The 18,866-nt window shown below is 38.8% G+C and overlaps 1 long non-coding RNA gene across 2 annotated transcripts in view; it reads left to right on the top strand.

The window, feature by feature from the left end:
- LOC125255915 overlaps positions 1 to 18,866 on the top strand; it is a 55,154-nt gene that overhangs the window by 9,998 nt on the left and 26,290 nt on the right. The window contains exon 1 of one of the 2 annotated variants that reach the window (XR_007182028.1): positions 816 to 1,225. The exons of the other annotated variant lie outside the window; for it this stretch is intronic. This is a non-coding gene — a long non-coding RNA (uncharacterized LOC125255915). Of the gene's footprint in view, positions 1 to 815; positions 1,226 to 18,866 lie in introns of those variants that run through there. 2 annotated transcript variants of the gene reach the window in all.

The raw sequence follows: 18,866 nt of genomic DNA, 5'->3' as shown, positions 1-18,866 counted from the left end.
CTTCACTGCCTTTGATATCCCACAACCCTGTGCATCCCATTCCATTACAGTTGAAGAAAAAAAATAAACTGAAAGTTGCAGTTGGTGGTCAGTTTGTGTGTAAATGTACGTTTTTGACCAACGTTTTCCACTTTTGATGTCATTTCTAGAAAGAAATTGCTATTGAAGTAATTAAATATTTGCTTAGTTATCACCAAAGCTCTCTCTGTTTTGTAGATCATTAAACCGTAACGCTGCCTCAGAAGTCTGCCCGAAATCAGTTCGTGAGGTACATGTGTGTGAACATTAAAAAAGTTAATCTACATGTAATACATTTGTCAGCCTCTTAGCCTGTTGAAAAAAACAGCATATGCTGGTTAGGTATGTTTTGAAGCATGGCAGCTGGTTTGAGCTGGTCCTGAGCTGGAGCTAGTTGCTTAGGACCAGCACTTGACCAGCTTAAGCTCATGACCAGAAAAAGACCAACTAAGGACCAGCTTAAACCAGTTCAAACCAGCTTCCATGCTTCAAAACATACCAAACCAGCATATGCTGTTTTTTTTTCTTCAACAAGGTAGCCCTAGACTATGACAATTCAATTAAGGTTTTCTAGATGCTGGTTTGTCTACATATATAAATATGATTAACCTTAAACCTGTCTGACATTGTAACACATCCAAAGTAGCTATGTTTCCTGCTAGTATGTATGTGAGATTTACCTGAGAGGATAAAATTCCTCTAGAGATATTTAAGTGATGTTTAGGTGACACAAATATTATTTCCCCCATCTATCTTTTCATAATAAAAGTGCCGCAGTGCATTAGTGTTGTCTTCTCGGGTTAGCCCTGCCGGAAACCCCGGGGGGAGCAGCCTGAGGGAGGCCTTGGCAGGACATCACGACTGGAAAATGTCCATGGAAAGAGTGTTGGTAGGCTGTGCACACAACGCTGCCGTATTGAAACAACAATGACTGACGGGAGAGCCAATGGGATTGTTAATGTGGCATATGAGATTGCTAAGAGGAAGCCGTGGGGAGGTATTACGCAAATCCAACAGTTCTCCAGCCATCTTAGCAAGGCTTCTGAGAGCATGGGAGCAGGAGCTCACATCAGCATGAATACAAATCATCTCAACTATTTCTGTGCAAGGATAGTCAAATGAGTGGGAGATAAAGAGATAGAAGAGAAAAGACAAGAGAGGACGTCTGTAGGGGGGTTGGGGACATGAAGAGGAAAGCAGGAATTAGGTGAGTGTTTGTTGAACAGTGTGTAGTCGGGATGGAACATGTGCTACAGCCGGGGCTCAGCTCCCCTGAAGTGCCATTCAAAACCGGCATGCTGCCCGGAATATATAGAGAACTGGAAGATAGAGGTTTAGAAACTGAGATGTAGAGCAAACTGAATCCCTTTGGTTTATAAAACAGAAAGATCAGACACTGAACTCTGATTGGAGGAGCCACATCTGAAACTCACCCACCCAAGCACACAATATATGTTCTTATAATGTAAAACTAATCCATATGAATTGAGCGGTTAAGTCCAAATTTTCCCAAGAGACTGGATCACTAAACATTGATCAGCGGACATAAACAGAAGCTCAACCATACTTGCTTAATGCATGAGAACAAACCTCATTGGTTCTTGCGGAAGTTGAAATGTGCTGCGTAACATGAGAATGAACCTCATTGGTTCTCGCACATCAAGCAAGCATTCTTGAGCTTCTGTTTACCATATCTGATATATATCTGAATAAAAACCTAAATTCTGTATCTGTTCATCATATAAAGCGATCCAGACTCCTTAGAAAATTTGGATTAATCTGCTCGATCCATATGGATTAGTTTTAATCTCTTTAGGAACTTTTTGAAGCTTCAAAGTGGTTGTTGCAAAGCTGTCAATGGAGGGACAGAAATCTCTCAGATTTCATTAAAATATCTTCATTTGTGTTTCGAAGATGTGTTTGGAACTACATGAGGCTGAGTAATGACAGAATTTTCATCATTATTAAATATAATTAGTTATATATTAGTATTTGGCCTATACTGAAGTGAATTACTTCAGAGATTTTTAGGATATTGCATTATGCATGTTGTGATGGCAATGGCCTATTCACAATGGGAGTTATGCATTCTAACTAGCAAGTAAATTAGCTCAAGTTCACCCATGCATAATTGTCTGAACAAATGAAAGTCAGTGTTTTGTTAATATCTGAATATGCTGAATATTGTTGACTAAATTGCAAAAAGCTTTTTAAGCCTTTTTAAACACAAATTGGACTTGTTAATGTTTCATTTTAAACTGAATATGTCGACTGAAACTGTGATAATTCACAAAAGCTGTTCATTAAGTATCAGTGACAGAAACAAACTATGCTATCGGCATGCTACCTTTCGCCATGACCTAACATAGTTATATTGACTGATGAAAACTACAGCTCTGCTCAGCTATTCACCTTTTTAGCAGGGAACATGGAAGAATGTGAAAGATTAAATATGAAAACATGCTTGAATCATCAATAAAACCACCAGTGTTTTCCAGTTTCCAATTTCTTTTCCAATGTCTTTAAAATATCTTATGAGTGATTATACTGTAGTCGCAGCCAAACCTTTGACTAAACTTGGCTTATTATTGTTGCAGTGTCGTCTGAGCCAGAGTCTAAGAATTTTAACATAAAGGAGCTTTTTTTTTTTTTCTTTTTTTTTTCTTTATGTTTTGTTAGAGAAGTTTTGCTGCTCATCCGGACAATTTCAGCAGTTCCCTGATGGTGGGTTTAGCTGGCATCTAAATCTCTTCACACGCCACTACACACAACCGAGATGAGACCGTCAGTGGAAAGATGTTAGAACTGTGTTAAACGCAGCTGACAAAGTGTGTTGTCTGTCAGATGATGTGCATTGATCTGAAACTCTAATTTCATCTCAATTGGCATCTCAATGCAGGACTTTTTTAGGCCATGTATAGCAGCATACTACAATTTAAACTGAATATGCTGTATGCGCTGATATATGAGTTGGTTATAAACCCAGCGACTCAATTTAGTTTCTTCCTATTTTATTCAATAATGGAGTCCATCTTCATTGGATGCAACACAGTCTCATGGCACTCATAACTATTGTACATTTAGCGAATTGGTGGCTAATTCATACAATATGTGTCCATCTGATCTGCTTATGCACCAGTGGCGGTTAGGTTTTTTTCTAAAAATCATACATTCTCGGACGATTCACATTGTACAAATTCATACAAAATCGCCAACTTGTAAAATAGTTATATTTTCCCATTAGATTGAGTTTATATGTGCTTACCAGATCCAACTGAATAAAGATTTTCAATGATTCAGAGTATCAATGTAGAGTAAATAAATCCTGCTTAAAAACACTTGCTAAAGGAACAGCTTTACCAAACATTTAAATTCTGTCATTCTTTACTGTCATTGTTCCACAGACAAAAATAACAGCATCGAGGTTTTTAATGACACGAGGATGAGTTAATAATGACAGAATCTTCATTTAATATTTTCCAGGAGGTTCTCTTAGCATGCGTCTGTTGGGATTGAGCCACTTAATATGTAAACTCACACACATAAACACTTTAGAAATGCATACTCTTGAAAACCAGTTTCTCATAAATTGGAAAGGCAAACACCTTTCCAAAACTGTTGCATTGTGGGAAGGCCATTAAGAGCTCCACAGAGCAAGCAATGGCAGGAGTCCACCTGTTGTAATTGCCACAACATTTGTCAGCTATAATGATTTCAACCGGATTTAATTTGCTTCTCCAAAGAATTTTCCATTACGTCCAATGAGCTAGATTATTGAGCCACTTTAGTTGTTTTATATTTGTTTTGTGAAAATGAATATGCTGCAAAACCACAGCATGGGACACATTACGTCTGCAGGCAATATTTGGCATGCTTTATGATGTATGTGCATAATATAGGATAATACAAACCACAAAAAATTGCAAAATCCTCCATCAAAGGACAAGGAAAAAGTCCAATTAAACAGTTTTTTAACCATTGGGTTTTTGGACAACTTCCATCTCAGAATAGCTCTAAAAATTAACTAGTAGTGCTAGCCTTGGTTACACTGATGATACCATGTGTCAACATTTGTTATGGATCATTTTGAAAAATATTCAAATAAACTGCTCAATTATGTAGGCTTATATAATGCTAATAAAATGTAGCTAGGAATAAATTTTGAACCAACCAGATTAGTATAGACAACATGTAAGATTTTATGCTTTTAAAAGTGTACTTATAGACTTCTAATTTGTGCAATATTCCCATGTGTTGCTTTAATGGATAATGGTGTAAAATGTTTTTGAATCAAAGCATCTTGATGAGACCTCTATACCCCTCTGAGTTCATGAATAATTCAGTTTACAACCTTGAATGCAAATGAAGGTGAATGATACCATGAGTTTCCATTTCATTTAATGTTCCATCTGGATGGGTTTTTGTTATATTGCAGCTTTTACATGTCATTACCAATAACCTTCCATGCTGTTATTGAAAATGTAATATGAATTCCCTGCAAAATATTTGTCTAAATTTATCTAGCAATAACTGTTGATATTGTGATTCTTTGAGTGCAAGTGCATGCAGACGATCAGACACAATTCTTCATCTCCTGTTGATCTAATGGTCAATTACTGAGTCAGAAGCTCCTCTTGGACTGTTTAAACCCGTCAGGCTGAGGTCCAATTATTCTATCTGTCAGAAAACCACTGTGAGGGGACCCTATTTCATTTAGAGTGGCTTTGAAGGTTCTTTTGATTATCCCATCATATTTTAGCAGATTAAAATCATTCAGCAAGAATTCAGTTCTTTCTTTCTGTGAGCCAAAAAAAATCATATGCTGTGTCTGAAATCAAATTCTTCCCTTCTATATAGTAAATGAAAAAACAGTATGCCAAAAAAAAAAAAAAAAAAACAGTAGGTGAAAATTTATGAATGGCAGTGAAGCGACACAACTGATGCTGGTAAATCCTGTGACAGTAACAACATGATGGATGTTGCACGTCCGAATTTCATTCATGCTGCCCATATTCATATATATAGAACATACTTTTTTTTTAACAAAAGCAAAGTGCATTCAAATTCAAGCACCTACTCAGGCAGTATAGGATTTCAGATGCAGTTTTTCTTCAAAGTCTTTCACTCAAAATTTGAGACAAGTTCCTCAAAGCATCATGAAAGTGTATTTGAGGAGTTGACTCTAACTTTAATTTAAGAAATAAGGAATAAAAATGTCCATGAAGCATTGGAAAAACCTTTGTTGTAACCACCTGCAAAAAACATTCCACATGAAATGTCATGTCAGTGTTTTCAAAAGAGCTCTGAAAGTATTGACAGAGAGGAAATGTATTATATGTAGCTTTCAGTGCAGTGATAAAGCCATGTAACTCATAATTCTACTTCAGCTAGGCATATTCAATGGGGAATCCATTAGGTGTACAGTGATATATGACTAGATAATTATTTCTAGTTAAGCCAATATATAGTCATTTGCCTTTTCATTGAGTTTTTATTGTCTTTAACAGAAATCCATTTGTCAATCTTGAGCTAATATACTCTGTATATTTAAATACCCTGCTTTATATCAGCATAAAGTGATTTTCACTTTTTCACTAATTGTTAAAATTAAAAATGTGATGAGTATTGTTAATATACAGTAGGTACGGAAAGTATTCAGACCCCCTTAAATTTTTCACTCTTTGTTATATTGCAGCCATTTGCTAAAATCATTTAAGTTAATTTTTTTTCCCTCATTAATGTACACACAGCACCCCATATTGACAGAAAAACACAGAATTGTTGACATTTTTGCAGATTTATTAAAAAGGAAAAACTGAAATATCACATGGTCCTAAGTATTCAGACCAGTGATGCGCGGGTCAATGTATAAACAACCCGCACCCGACCGACGTTTTCAACTAACCCGCCCGCAACTCGGACCGCAAAAAAAAAAAAAGGGAAAATATTGTACCCGACCCGCTTCCTGACCCGCATTTTTTTAAAAGTAGTAAATGCTCATTGTAGCGTCATTGGGCCATAGACGTAAGAACTAGGGGTGCGGGGGGTGTGGCCGCCCCCCTCCCATACGCCTCCCTGGCCAATAATATCCATTAATCCAGCCTGTGGAGGAGAGAAATGTTTCAGGACCTGACGTGGTGCCCTCAGAGGTGCAGCTAGCAGGCAGTTCTTGAGGCGGCCCATCATTTTCCATTTCAGCTGTCTAGATGCATATTATTGATGAATGCGATGTTTATGTTTCGACCCTGCTTGAAGAATTCATCAGCAGGTCGACTGAGAGAAGGCCCACTTTTGGAAAAGTGTGACAGCCCTTAGGAGCGCAAACTGTTCTTTTTCTGAATGTTGTATGATATAGCCTAGTGTTATGTAAAAAAGGCTTGATTTATTCATTTATTTCGTTTCATTTTCTTAACAATTAAGATGCTGCATGTGTTTATCCAGTCTAATCGAAAGTGTGCGTCTCTCCCCCGACTTTCCCAACAAAAATCCCGCCCCCTCTCAGAAAATACATAAAACTGACATTACTGAGCTATATGCCTTTAAAAGTAGCCTATTAAAATGGTACAATGGCATTGCTCAGTTCAACGTGTTGGGAAATCGGGCATTTTGTCCCGCGTCAGCATTTATTCAAAAGTTAATAACGCTCAACATTCAAAAGGTAGCCTAAATAAGGATTTCTCACTTGTATTAGTAGGCTTAGGCTATTTCGCCACGTGAATGCCCAATTGAAGCTCTCACAAGCACAAAATGCAGTGATAGAATATGTCAATAAAGTATTTATTAACGCATTTTAGACAAACAAAAACAGGTAGGCTAAGCCAAAGACTGAGGCTACAATATCAATAAATAAATATTCACAAATAGGCTACCCATGAAAGTAAAACTGAAACCCAAGTAAAACTGAAAATTACAAAGGTTTAATTGGCATCTTTATTTCAAACGACCCGACCGACCGCGACCCGAATATCATTAAAAATATTTTTGGATGACTCGTAACCGCGGGTGACCGCGGATGACCGCAGGCACCCGCTCATTTTGGATCAACCCGCGCATCACTGATTCAGACCCGTTGCTCATTATTTAGTAGAAGCACCCTTTTGATCTAATACAGCCATGAGTCTTTTTGGGAAAGATGCAACAAGTTTTTCACACCTGGATTTGGGGATCCTCTGCCATCCCTCCTGGAGGGCTGCAGTGATGGTTGACTTTCTACAACTTTCTCCCATCTCCCGACTGCATCTCTGGAGCTCAGCCACAGTGATCTTTGGATTCTTCTTTACCTCTCTCACCAAGACTCTTCTCCCCCGATAGCTCAGTTTGGCCGGACGGCCAGCTCTAGGAAGGGTTCTGGTCGTCCCAAACGTCTTCCATTTAAGGATTATGGAGGCCACTGTGCTCTTAGGAACCTTAGGTGCAGCAGAAATTTTTTTGTAACCTTGGCCAGATCTGTGCCTTGCCACAATTCTGTCTCTGAGCTCTTCAGGCAGTTCCTTTGACCTCATGATTCTCATTTGCTCTGACATGCACTGTGAGCTGTAAGGTCTTATATAGACAGGTGTGTGGCTTTCTAATCAAGTCCAATCAGTATAATCAAACACAGCTGGACTCAAATGAAGGTGTAGAACCATCTCAAGGATGATCAGAAGAAATGGACAGCACCTGAGTTAAATATATGAGTGTCACAGCAAAGGGTCTGAATACTTGGGACCATGTGATATTTCAGTTTTTCTTTTTTAATAAATCTGCAAAAATGTCAACAATTCTGTGTTTTTCTGTCAATATGGGGTGCTGTGTGTACATTAATGAGGGAAAAAATGAACTTAAATGATTTTAGCAAATGAAGAAGAAAGAGCTTTATTGCCAGGTATGTTGTTTAGTACCAGGAATTTGTTTTAGTGACAGAAGCTCCACAGTGCAACAGAGTGACAGCGACAAGACAAGACACATAATAAAAAGAATAAAATAATAATATACAAATTTACAAGATAGACAAAGTGCAAAAAAAGCAAAAGACAATATATATTATAGACAATTGTATATACAATTATGTGTGCAAATTGAGATATAAATAAGTGTTTTAAGTAAATAATGTGTAATAGTGTTGTGTGTTCCGTGTTTGTCAAGTGTTCATGAGAAGGACTGCCTGAGGGAAGAAACTGTTCCTGTGTCTGGTCGTTCTGGTGCTCAGGGCTCTGTAGTGTCGACCGGATGGCAACAGTTCAAAGAGGGAGTGTGCTGGATGTGAGGGGTCCACAGTGATCTTCTTTGCCCTTTTTCTCACTCTGGACAAGTACAGTTCTTGGAGAGTGGGGAGGGTTGTGCCAATGATTCGCTCAGCAGACCGGACTACCCTCTGTAGTCTTCTGAGGTCAGATTTGGTAGCTGAGCTGAACCAGACGGTAATTGAAGTGCAGAGGATGGATTCGATGATGGCAGAATACAACTGTTTCAGCAGCTCCTGTGGTAGGTTGAACTTCCTCAGCTGGCGAAGGAAGTACAACCTCTGCTGGGTCTTTTTCACAATGGACTCGATGTGGTTGTCCCACTTCAGGTCCTGCGAGATGGTGGTGCCCAGGAACCTGAATGACTCCACTGCAGTCACAGTGCTGTTCATGATGGTGAGTGGGGGGAGAGCAGGGGGGTTTCTCCTGAAGTCCACGGTCATCTCCACTCTCTTGAGCGTGTTGAGCTCCAGGTTGTTTATTGACTGCACCAGACAGCCAGCTGACTCGTCACCGTCCTGGATGAGGCCGATCAGTGTGGTGTCATCCGCAAACTTCAGGAGCTTGACAGAGGGGTCTTTTGAGGTGCAGTCGTTGGTGTACAGGGAGAAGAGCAGTGGGGAGAGAACACAGCCCTGAGGGGCGCCGGTGCTGATGGTGAGGGTGCTGGATGAGAATTTTCCCAGCCTCACTAGCTGCTGCCTGTCTGTCAGGAAGCTGGTGATCCACTGACAGACAGAGGTGGGCACGGAGAGCTGAGTTAGTTTGGGCTGGAGGAGTGATGGGATGATGGTGTTAAAAGCAGAGCTGAAGTCCACAAACAGGATTCTCACATAAGTCCCTGGTCTGTCCAGATGCTGGAGAACATAATGCAGTCCCATATTGACTGCATCATCCACAGACCTGTTTGCTCGGTAAGCAAACTGCAGGGGGTCCAGTAAGTGATGTCCTTCAGATAAGCCAGAACCAGTCTTTCAAATGACTTCATGGCCACAGACGTTAGAGCCACAGGTCTGTAGTCATTCAGTCCAGTAATTTTGGGTTTCTTTGGGACGGGGATGACTGCAATATAACAAAGAGTGAAAAATTGAAGGGGGTCTGAATACTTTCCGTACCCACTGTATATATTAAAGGGGTGGTTCAGTGTTTTTTTTCTAGGCTTGATTGTGTTTTTGGGGCACAGTTTAACATGTCTTAAGGCTTCATTTTATTGAAAACGCTGTATTTTTCATATATTTTACCTTTATTCTACACCTCTGTTTCCACTGTCAAATGAACGGCTCGTTTGACTTCCTACTTCTATGAAGCCACTCCCTCCGAAATACGCAATGTGCTCAGATTGGTTAGCAGGTTGGTAGCTGTCCCAGTGTATCGTGATTCGCTGAAGCGCCTGGAAACGCCACACCCCTTACCATCCGTTGCTTCAGTGAAAATGTAAATAATGGCATCTATATTGCTGTATCAAACTAAGCCCGAATTAGACCCAGATGAAGAGGGTCAAGTTGCAATCGCGGCTTTTAAAGGACATTTCTGAATGGTATTTCATTTTTTTATTTGTGTCAAAGCATTTAGATGCTGTTTGTTAGCTTTCAATATACAGTTTTATCCTGATTAAAGCTTTACTGTAGCCGAATACATGACTGAGCAGTAGCATTTTTGTAAAGGTAGTGTTTAATTTACGGCATGAACAACGGTTTGTCTATGAACATAGAAGTTTGTTGGTGTTTGTAGAATTTAGCTAACTGACTAGCGAAGCCAAAACGAGTTGGTCTTTGTATATGTCCTTGATGTAACCAAAAATAGCAACAGAACTATACATTTAAAAGACATGTACAAACAATAAAACGTACTTACAGTTTGAAGCCAATAAACAGCAGCTTCTGCTTTTAAAGTGGGAACTGCTTCATTTTTCAGTAATAGCCTTTGTGCAAATCCAGCATTGAACTCATGTAGATTCTGAAAGCTGTCTTCAGCACCGCATCCAGTGTAGAAAATAACACAGATTATAATGGGTTATATTATCTTTTGACGCGTCGCGCCACTCGCGTCCGGTGTACACAACTCTTCCGCTTCCACATGCTGCGCCGCATGGCCGCGCCCACTTTGTTGCGTGTTCCCGGGGACGTGTTTTGCAGGGTTTATGATGTCACCAACCCAGGAAGAAGCTTGTTGTAGTCCAAACCGGTCGTTTTTGTAGGCATTAAACTGCCTTAACTTTACAAGACAATATCTCTGTTTGCATTGAACTTTCAGCGCTGTAACTTTGCAGATACTATTTATGCTCAAGCAGCAACATTACACACTAACTAAAGTTAAAAAAGTGAAATCGCATTGAACCACCCCTTTAAAGGGGGCCTATTATGCCCAAAATACCCCACAGATCATTTATTATAGCTTGTCAAATTTGCCCCCATTTAGGTGTGAGCAAAAACATGCCATTTTTGTGTGTGTCCCTTTAAATGCAAATGAGCTGCTGCTTCCGGCCCCCTTTCCAGAAGTGGGTGGAGCTTTAACAGCTCATGCTTCGGTTGCTCAACAACAGCAAAGCTGGAGAATCTCACGCAGCCAAAATGACGACTGTCAGTAACGGTGTTCAGCCTTACGTTGTTCAAACCGGAGTCGACAATGATGCAGAGACTCAGGAAGAAGTTACAACTTTTAGAATAAAACTGAATGTTTCTGAATGGTTAGTGGATAAATTTATGTAGTTGCTGTGGAGTTGATTCAACTCATCGACTAACATGTGTCGTCATGTTAATCTTTTGTGCAAATCCAGCATTGAATTGACTCTCGTTTGTGAAGCAGGCGTAAAATGACGGAATGGTAACAACACTCTACTACAACAACTCTTCCTCTTCTCTAAAGCAGTCCAACATGACCTCAACACATTTTTTGTGTGTTCTCGGGGGGCAGGGTTTATGTAAATTTTAGGGTTAGGGATGTCACTAACCCAGGAAGTTGTAGTCCTTAAACAGCAAATTCTTTAAAAGAAAATACCTCCCTTTGCATTGAACTTTGAGCGTCGTAACTTTGCAGATGTTGTTTATGCTCAAACAGCAACATTACACACTAACTAAGGTTAAAAAAATTAAAATTATAATCAACCACCCCTTTAATCAAATGTACCTGAATCTGTGCTTTTGAACAAATCGTTTGAGTGAATGATTCAATGACGTTTGGGCATTTTGTTTCACACTCTTTCATTAGCCACTTGTTCCAGTCTTTGGGTGTTGTTGGTGAACCAGGTTAAAAATTCATTATATTAGATTTCTATCTGGTATCTGCAGGGACCTGACATATCACATGACCTTTTGTCCCCTACTGACCAAACTCTCAGTTTGTGACATAACACACTACAGCTGGAGAGTGTGAGCAGCATATTAATCAAGAAACTCAAACTAGCAGCCCATCCATCACAGTATGACAAATAACAGAGGAGGGAAGTACACAGGATCACAGCGAGACACAATCAGATGCTCTGCAGTACACTGCAGTATGATATTTCATATATGTGAACAGTTTTTTTAAATTATTTTAACTAACAGTGTCTGTTAATGTTTTGGTGGTTGTCCAATAAAAAAGAACTGCTTAATCACAACAATTTATAAACAAATGTTTAAAATTAGATTTTTAAGGAAATAAAGCTTATTACAGGTACGGTTTTAGGGACGCATTACAATCTACATGCTTTTCGAATTAGCTTGTAAATAATGATTATCATTTATACAGCAGACATTTGTTTATATTTGTTACACAATTACAAATGGTCCAAAACAATGAATAAGTCAAGCACAACCTGCAGCTCATGCTGGTGAAACTAGCTGCCCATTAGATGCATGTCAGATTTAAAAGGCACTTTACTGGAGACAGCAGAAATGGAGCTGAGGGGTGCTAAAGAGATGGAAATAGCATCTAGAAGAAATATGCTATTAATGCATTGCTTCATGTCTGTTTTCCTCCCATGTTTATCCTCTTATTTTCAATTTTTGGGTTTTGTGTAATCCAGAGAAAATTTATTACATTGCTGACAAGCTGATGCGATAACATGGCTTTGGAGAGTCAACATGCTGGACCAGGGCCAGAAAATTGTAATACTATTGATATGCAACACACAGATATGCAGTTGAAGATGTCTGCAGATGTGGTACTTCTCCCTGGCAGATAATAATAATAATAATAAATAATAATAAAATTAACAAATAATCTACTAACAAAATGTATTTATTTATTTACACATAGGCAAATGGTTTTTTTTTTTTTTTTTTTTTTTTCAATGTCCTATAGGAACAAAAGGGTGTTTTGAGTAATGTTTGAATACCATTGCTTTGGCGGAATTTCATTTTATATATTTTTATTTTATTTTATTTTATTTAAAAATAAAGTTCTGCAGTCAGTGAACATTTGGTGTCTCTGAGAAGCCACATATATTTACGGAAGATGATTAGGGCCAAGCAATAATAAAAAAATAAAACCATCGCAAGATTAAAGTTGTTAAATTTCGAGAAAAAAACTTGTTAAATTTCGAGAAAAAAGTTGAGATAAAATGTTGAGATTAAAATTGTTAAATTTCGAGAAAAAACTCATTAAATTTCGAGAAAAAAGTCGAGATAAAATGTTGAGAATAAACTTATGTCGTTAAATTTCAAATTTGTTCTCATAATTTAATGACTTTTTTTCTCATAATTTAATGACTTTATTCTCATAATTTGATGAGTTTATTCTCAACATTTTATCTCGACTTTTTTCTCGAAATTTAACGAATTTTCTCATAATTTAATGACTTTATTCTCAACATTTTATCTCAACTTTTTTCTCGAAATTTATCGAGTTTTTTCTCGTAATTTAATGAGTTTATTCTCAACATTTTATCTCGACTTTTTTCTTGAAATATACCGAGTTTTTTCTTGTAATTTAATAAGTGTATTCTCAACATTTTATTTTGACTTTTTTCTCGAAATTTAACAAGTTTTTTCTCAAAATTTAACAACTTTTATCTCGAGATGGTTTTATTTTTTTATTATTGCTTGGCCCTAATCCTCTTCCGTATATATTCCTTTTAAAGGGGACCTATTTTTATTTTTGTGTCCACAACCTATTATGGAAAAATCTACCCATTTTTAATAATCCCCATAAACTATAAACGGTTTCTCTAAATGAGCTGTTCCAGATTTTCCCATAGTCTTATGTAAGAGTAGGGGGAAGCTTTGCCCATGATTGGCAAGGGAGTTATTAGCTAAGCTCCTCCCCTGAGTGAGCTGTACACAGTCCGCCATGTTTATCTCCTCACCAGAGCATTTAACAGCAGCCTTCAAGTAAGAAATTTATTCTTATTAAAGCTACTAAAGTTTTTTAATCAAGAGCAGTGAGTGATTTTCTCTTTTTCTTTGATTGTAATTCATATTAACAGCATATACAGCAATACGTGCTGTATATTACGCTGTTGTCACTGATTTAATATATATATATCTGTTATACAGATTTAATATACACATGCGATTTCTTTCACTGCTGTTTACGTTCACAGACGTTGTTTTTGACAACATTGTGTGTATTTGACAGTTTCAGTGCAATAGTACACTATAGAGAACTTAGTTTAATACTCACAGGATGCGCCATCTGACAGGCAGCTTTCAGATGAGTGCGCTGATAAACCCATATATCAGAAGTTTAAACTGTTATGGCTTTAAAACAAATACAAATAATAACTTTCATGATGACAAATAACTGCTATGTCACATGAGCGTGGCCTCGATAGAGATGATAATAAGAACCAAACAGATGTTTTGTTAGTTTTTGGCAGAATATTTGAGGCGCAAGCTGTACAGGCTCCACCCTCTTCTGGAAAGGGGGGCGGGGAGCAGCAGCTCATTTGCATTTAAAGATACATGCACGAAAACAGCATGTCTTTCCTTCCACTCAAAATGGGCATTTAAATGTATAATAAATGATCTGTGGGGTATTTTGAGCTGAAACTTAAGACACATTCTGGAGACACCAGAGACTTATATTACATCTTGTAATATATCACATGGCAGAAAATTTCCCTAAGATAAATGTCCTCTACAGTGGACAAAAATTAATTGCTGTTCCCAAGTTAAATTAAAGTTCAGTCAAGAGATTGAATCGATATGTATTTATGATACTAATATAAGGAGCTTCAGTGTAAAGCAGTGACTCAGTCTGTTTACCAACAGCTCATGAACAGCCTATTTTTCTCCACCTCAGAGATCTGACTGAAGATGGTGGGAATAAACAGTGCCAGACACTGTTTTGGCTGTTTGTACGGTGTAAATTCATATTCAAGTGCTTCTGTTCATTTGGATATATGAAGGTTTCTGCAGGAGCGCACGAGTCTGAGGCGGTATTCGACTAACCAGTCCACTGGTTTTATGAACCCCATTACACAGCGCTGTTTAGGTCCCATTGAATAGAAATATTGTCAATGCGAAAATGCTCAAATCTGTGCCATTGTAAATGCTTTCAATGGGATTTTCGCCTTAGAGTGGCTGCTATCAGTTTTATCTTCTCCAAGAATACACTCTGAGCTAATAATAGTTTCTTCACTTCAAGGCAATAATAGTGTTTTCCGAGGTGCTGTCCATGGATTTATTGACAGAGGGACACGAGCTGGTTCAATATGCCTGCTCTTGTGTGCTAAGCATCATGGGAAATAAGTTGCACAAACCAATGACTCCAACTTTGCAGATCTTTTTGTGTGGAGCATTTTTTGTGCATCAGCACTGCCATTTTTGCATGTAACTATCTGAAGTTTATTTATATATTGTATATTTGGGAGCAACAATGTGCCGAGTTGTGGGTTTATTTAACCCTCTACTGCACACATGTTGATGGCACATGAAAAAAAAGAAAATATTCCACATCATTTTTTGGTTCATTTGGGAACATTTTATTGATTAAAAAAAAAATAATAATAAATTGCCCCCCACCCTCCTCCAACCCCAAAATATTTTTCCGTTGCCTCAGGGCAACGTTGTGCGACAATGGAACAGAGTCATAGAGAAAATTATCATCAAAATCAAATTTTTTTTTTAAAAATTAAAGAAATCATTAAGTAAAAAGGGAAAAACACTTGAAAGACATTGATATATTGAATTTGATACATGCATAGGTCTGTATCATGTAGTGCGCTATGCCATATAATGTACTTCATGTAATAAGATTTCACTCCTTACAAAACTTCAAAAAGCACTTCTTCTCTGCTGTGACATAGTGGTGTTTGTTACAATTTTTGCACATCACTTTGGGTGTTCCTGCACACCCAGGAACCCTGCATCTTCCCTTCTTATAATACATTGTTGCCAATGTGAGGTATTGTCAAAAACTGTTTGCAATGTTGCCCTGAGGCAACGAAAAGAAAAACTGAATTTCTGAACATGTAAAATAAAATAAAACTTCATAAAACCTGAAAAAGACTTCTCTACACCTTCATACACACATATTTTTTTATGTACAGTTCATGTCGTTTTAAATAAGATTACTAAAGCAAATAATATTGCCTTCTTCTCACACCATGTGCTCCTGTGACCATGTGTCAGAACAGGACGTCCCACCTCTTAATGGTGCTCCAACACCTTGCTGAACTGTTCTTTGGTACTTTCTCGACCTTTCTAATTGGTTGTTATCATTTAAAGAAAAATTTATTTAACATAGGGCTAAAGAAAATGTTCTGTTGCCTGAGGGCAACGCTGTGCTGTAGAGGGTTAAATCAAATTTTTGGCCAAACACTGCCATTATTTTTCCACTAAATAACTACCCAGAGAAGTAATTAGTAGTCCAAAACAGTGAGTCTCGAGTTTTTTTTAAAACTAAAGTCCACTTGTTAACCACACGGGAAGAGAGCAACAGCTGGGCTGAGACAAGCACTGAAAAAACCTTTCAAGGCCAAACAGATTGCCTGCAGATCAATAATTACATCTTGTACAAACAAAGAGACCAGTAATCTGAGAAGCCGAGCTGCATCAATAACAAAGAGGAGAAATTAAAAAGCAGAGACACTGTTGTGTCGCTGCCGCCCTGGTAGACAGGGAACATTCAAAACCAGTAAGCAAAACACACTGTGTGACATTTCAGAAAATTGCATGTAAACAGTTTGTGGAAAGTGCACTTTGGGTGCAAAAAGAGTGGCGCAAAATACCCCTGAGTAAAAACGTAACAGCTGGACAAAATATCAACCCACTGGACGTTAGCAGCGCAAATATGATTAATGTCCTTTTGTAAAGCTCAGGTAGACATCATGTTGCAGCTTTTGAAAGTAGCTATCATAATAACAACATTGACTGTATGTGTTCGGTATAAGTCTACCGACAGCGTTTGTGGCATAATGTCCATTACTACAAAACAAAACAAAATAAAATGCACACTATTTAAATATAGCCACAAGACTAAGGTACTCTGAGCAACACACAGTGGTGGTGGTACTGAATGAAGACCCAAGTTTGGTTTGAAGACAAAAGGGCGTGTTAGTAATATGCACCTATATGCGGGTGCACAAAGTGTGTACACACTACTTGTTACATGAGCAATAGCATGCAAAGGAAAGCCATTTTTGTCTTTGTCCTTTAAACATTAGGCTGTCATCACTCCCATGACAGCACTAGTCAATGCATTGGTCAGTTGCATCTCGTAGGATGTTTTAAAACTTTCAGCCCATTTCAATTTAAAAGTCTTTGCGACTGACTGACTCACTTATAGAGACAGTCTTTGCCACCATCTCATGGCGTATTAATGTAACTTTCACTGAAGTCGAAATCACTAACAGACTCTTTCTCAATACCAAAAATACGGCAAATATAAAAAATATAAAATATTATTTATTGAACGATAATATTTAAATTAACAATAATAGCCATTATAACAGTATAAGAAGAAAGCAAAACAGTTAAGTCAAAAGTACAAAAGCAGTGCTCTAGTTAGTTAATACAGGATTTAATTTCAATGTAAATATAAAGTTACAAAACTTAATATAGCCCTTAAGCCAAATTGATTAGCTCTGGAACAAGTAATATATTAATAAGACCAAAGATTGCCCATTTGATATACCCAAAACAAATTACCTCATGTTAAACACTATCTACACAAGAACCAGCTGGCCGAGATGAAGCTGTTCTCTGTGGGTACATGAGCGCTGATTGGTCGCTGATGGCCTGGAGCTCGCATCTCTGAAAGCGTATAAACAAATTTTCAAATAGGCGCTATGTTTACTTATAAATTGCATATCTGAGGTCTAAACAACTATATTCGCGCCTAAACAAAACTCTCCATAACAAAATAACAGTAGTATCTATGAATATAAGGTGGGTTTGCGGAGTGATTCAGATGGTGAAACGGTTACTGTGCGATACTGGAAGAATATCGCATGGCTGGAAAGACCTCTCAGCCAATCAGATTCGAGAACCAGAAAGAACTGTTGTATAAGAACAAATATTTTTAAATATAAGGATCCCTCTCTGGAGAAGCGTTGAGTTCCCTTTCATGGGAACATCGACGCTGCGTAGTCGCTTTGGGAACGCCTCTGCGTGATTACGTCTTGAAGCACTAGTGAAATCAAACCAACAGTGTAGCGGGACGTCAGAGCGGGTGACGTCACGGACCAGGAAACTATAAAGCACCCCTGAGAACAAAGAACACCAGCTTCTGCGTCTTCAGCAAAGCGCTCTGTGTTGTGTGTCTTATTTGGTGTTGTCTGTCATTATCTGCAGCAAACAAAATATCTCTTCGTCCGAGGACAAGAGTGTTTTAGTCACCAAGCATATATATATATATATATATATATATATATATATATATATATATATAGTATTATATATTGCAAAGACACGATTATGGCGGAGAAAGACAAGCAGCAGTTTACTAAATGTGCTCCTCCCTCGTTTCATCACGGGCGGGGATACACATGATATGTGTGTTGCTTGTATGGGAGTGAGCATGCACAGGCAGCTCTCGAGGGAGCTGTCTGCGTGCATTGTGAAAAGCTAACGCTCTGTGTACTCCGATCACGCCGCGCGTTCTTTGATAAAAAGGAGGACGCCGCGGCGAGTGTTCCCCAGGGCTCGGGTCCTGCTGCTGCCGAGGCACAGCGTAGACTTCGTTCCTGGGGTTCACAAATGGATCTGGTGGAGGGGTTAGAGACAGGTTCTGCCCTATCTCGACCCTCACCTGCCAGATCTGTTGCCTCTTCTCTGGCCGCGGAAGCACGCGTAGCGGTTTCTTCCCCCAGAGTGGAGGCACCGGAGCTTCGCTTATCTGTCTCCAAGGAGATGGATGTAGCGAGCACCGGTGCTGGAGATGAGGGCCGAGGTGTCGAGATCGTGGCAGAGTCCGGCACATTTCCGTGTTCATAACCCTACAACGTCTCTGTACAGTAACATCATGGGGGGGAAAGAACACGGTTATACGGCGATGCCTCAGGTCGAAGAGACGCTCGCGAGCTATCTCTCGCCTGAATCAGCATCGTCGTTAAAATCCCTGACTTTGCCCACCAGACCCCTGCGTACAACATCAGTGTTGGTGGGCAGGGCTTACACCTCAGCGGGTCAGGCAGCAGCATGTCTGCATACTATGTCGATCCTCCAGGCATACCAAGCTGACCTGCTGGGGGAAATAGAC

Source organism: Megalobrama amblycephala, linkage group LG20, assembly GCF_018812025.1.
Source record: "Megalobrama amblycephala isolate DHTTF-2021 linkage group LG20, ASM1881202v1, whole genome shotgun sequence".
Lineage (NCBI taxonomy): Eukaryota > Metazoa > Chordata > Actinopteri > Cypriniformes > Xenocyprididae > Megalobrama > Megalobrama amblycephala.
The sequence above is the reverse complement of the archived record's forward strand: the minus strand, read 5'-3'. Positions and strand labels throughout refer to the sequence as shown.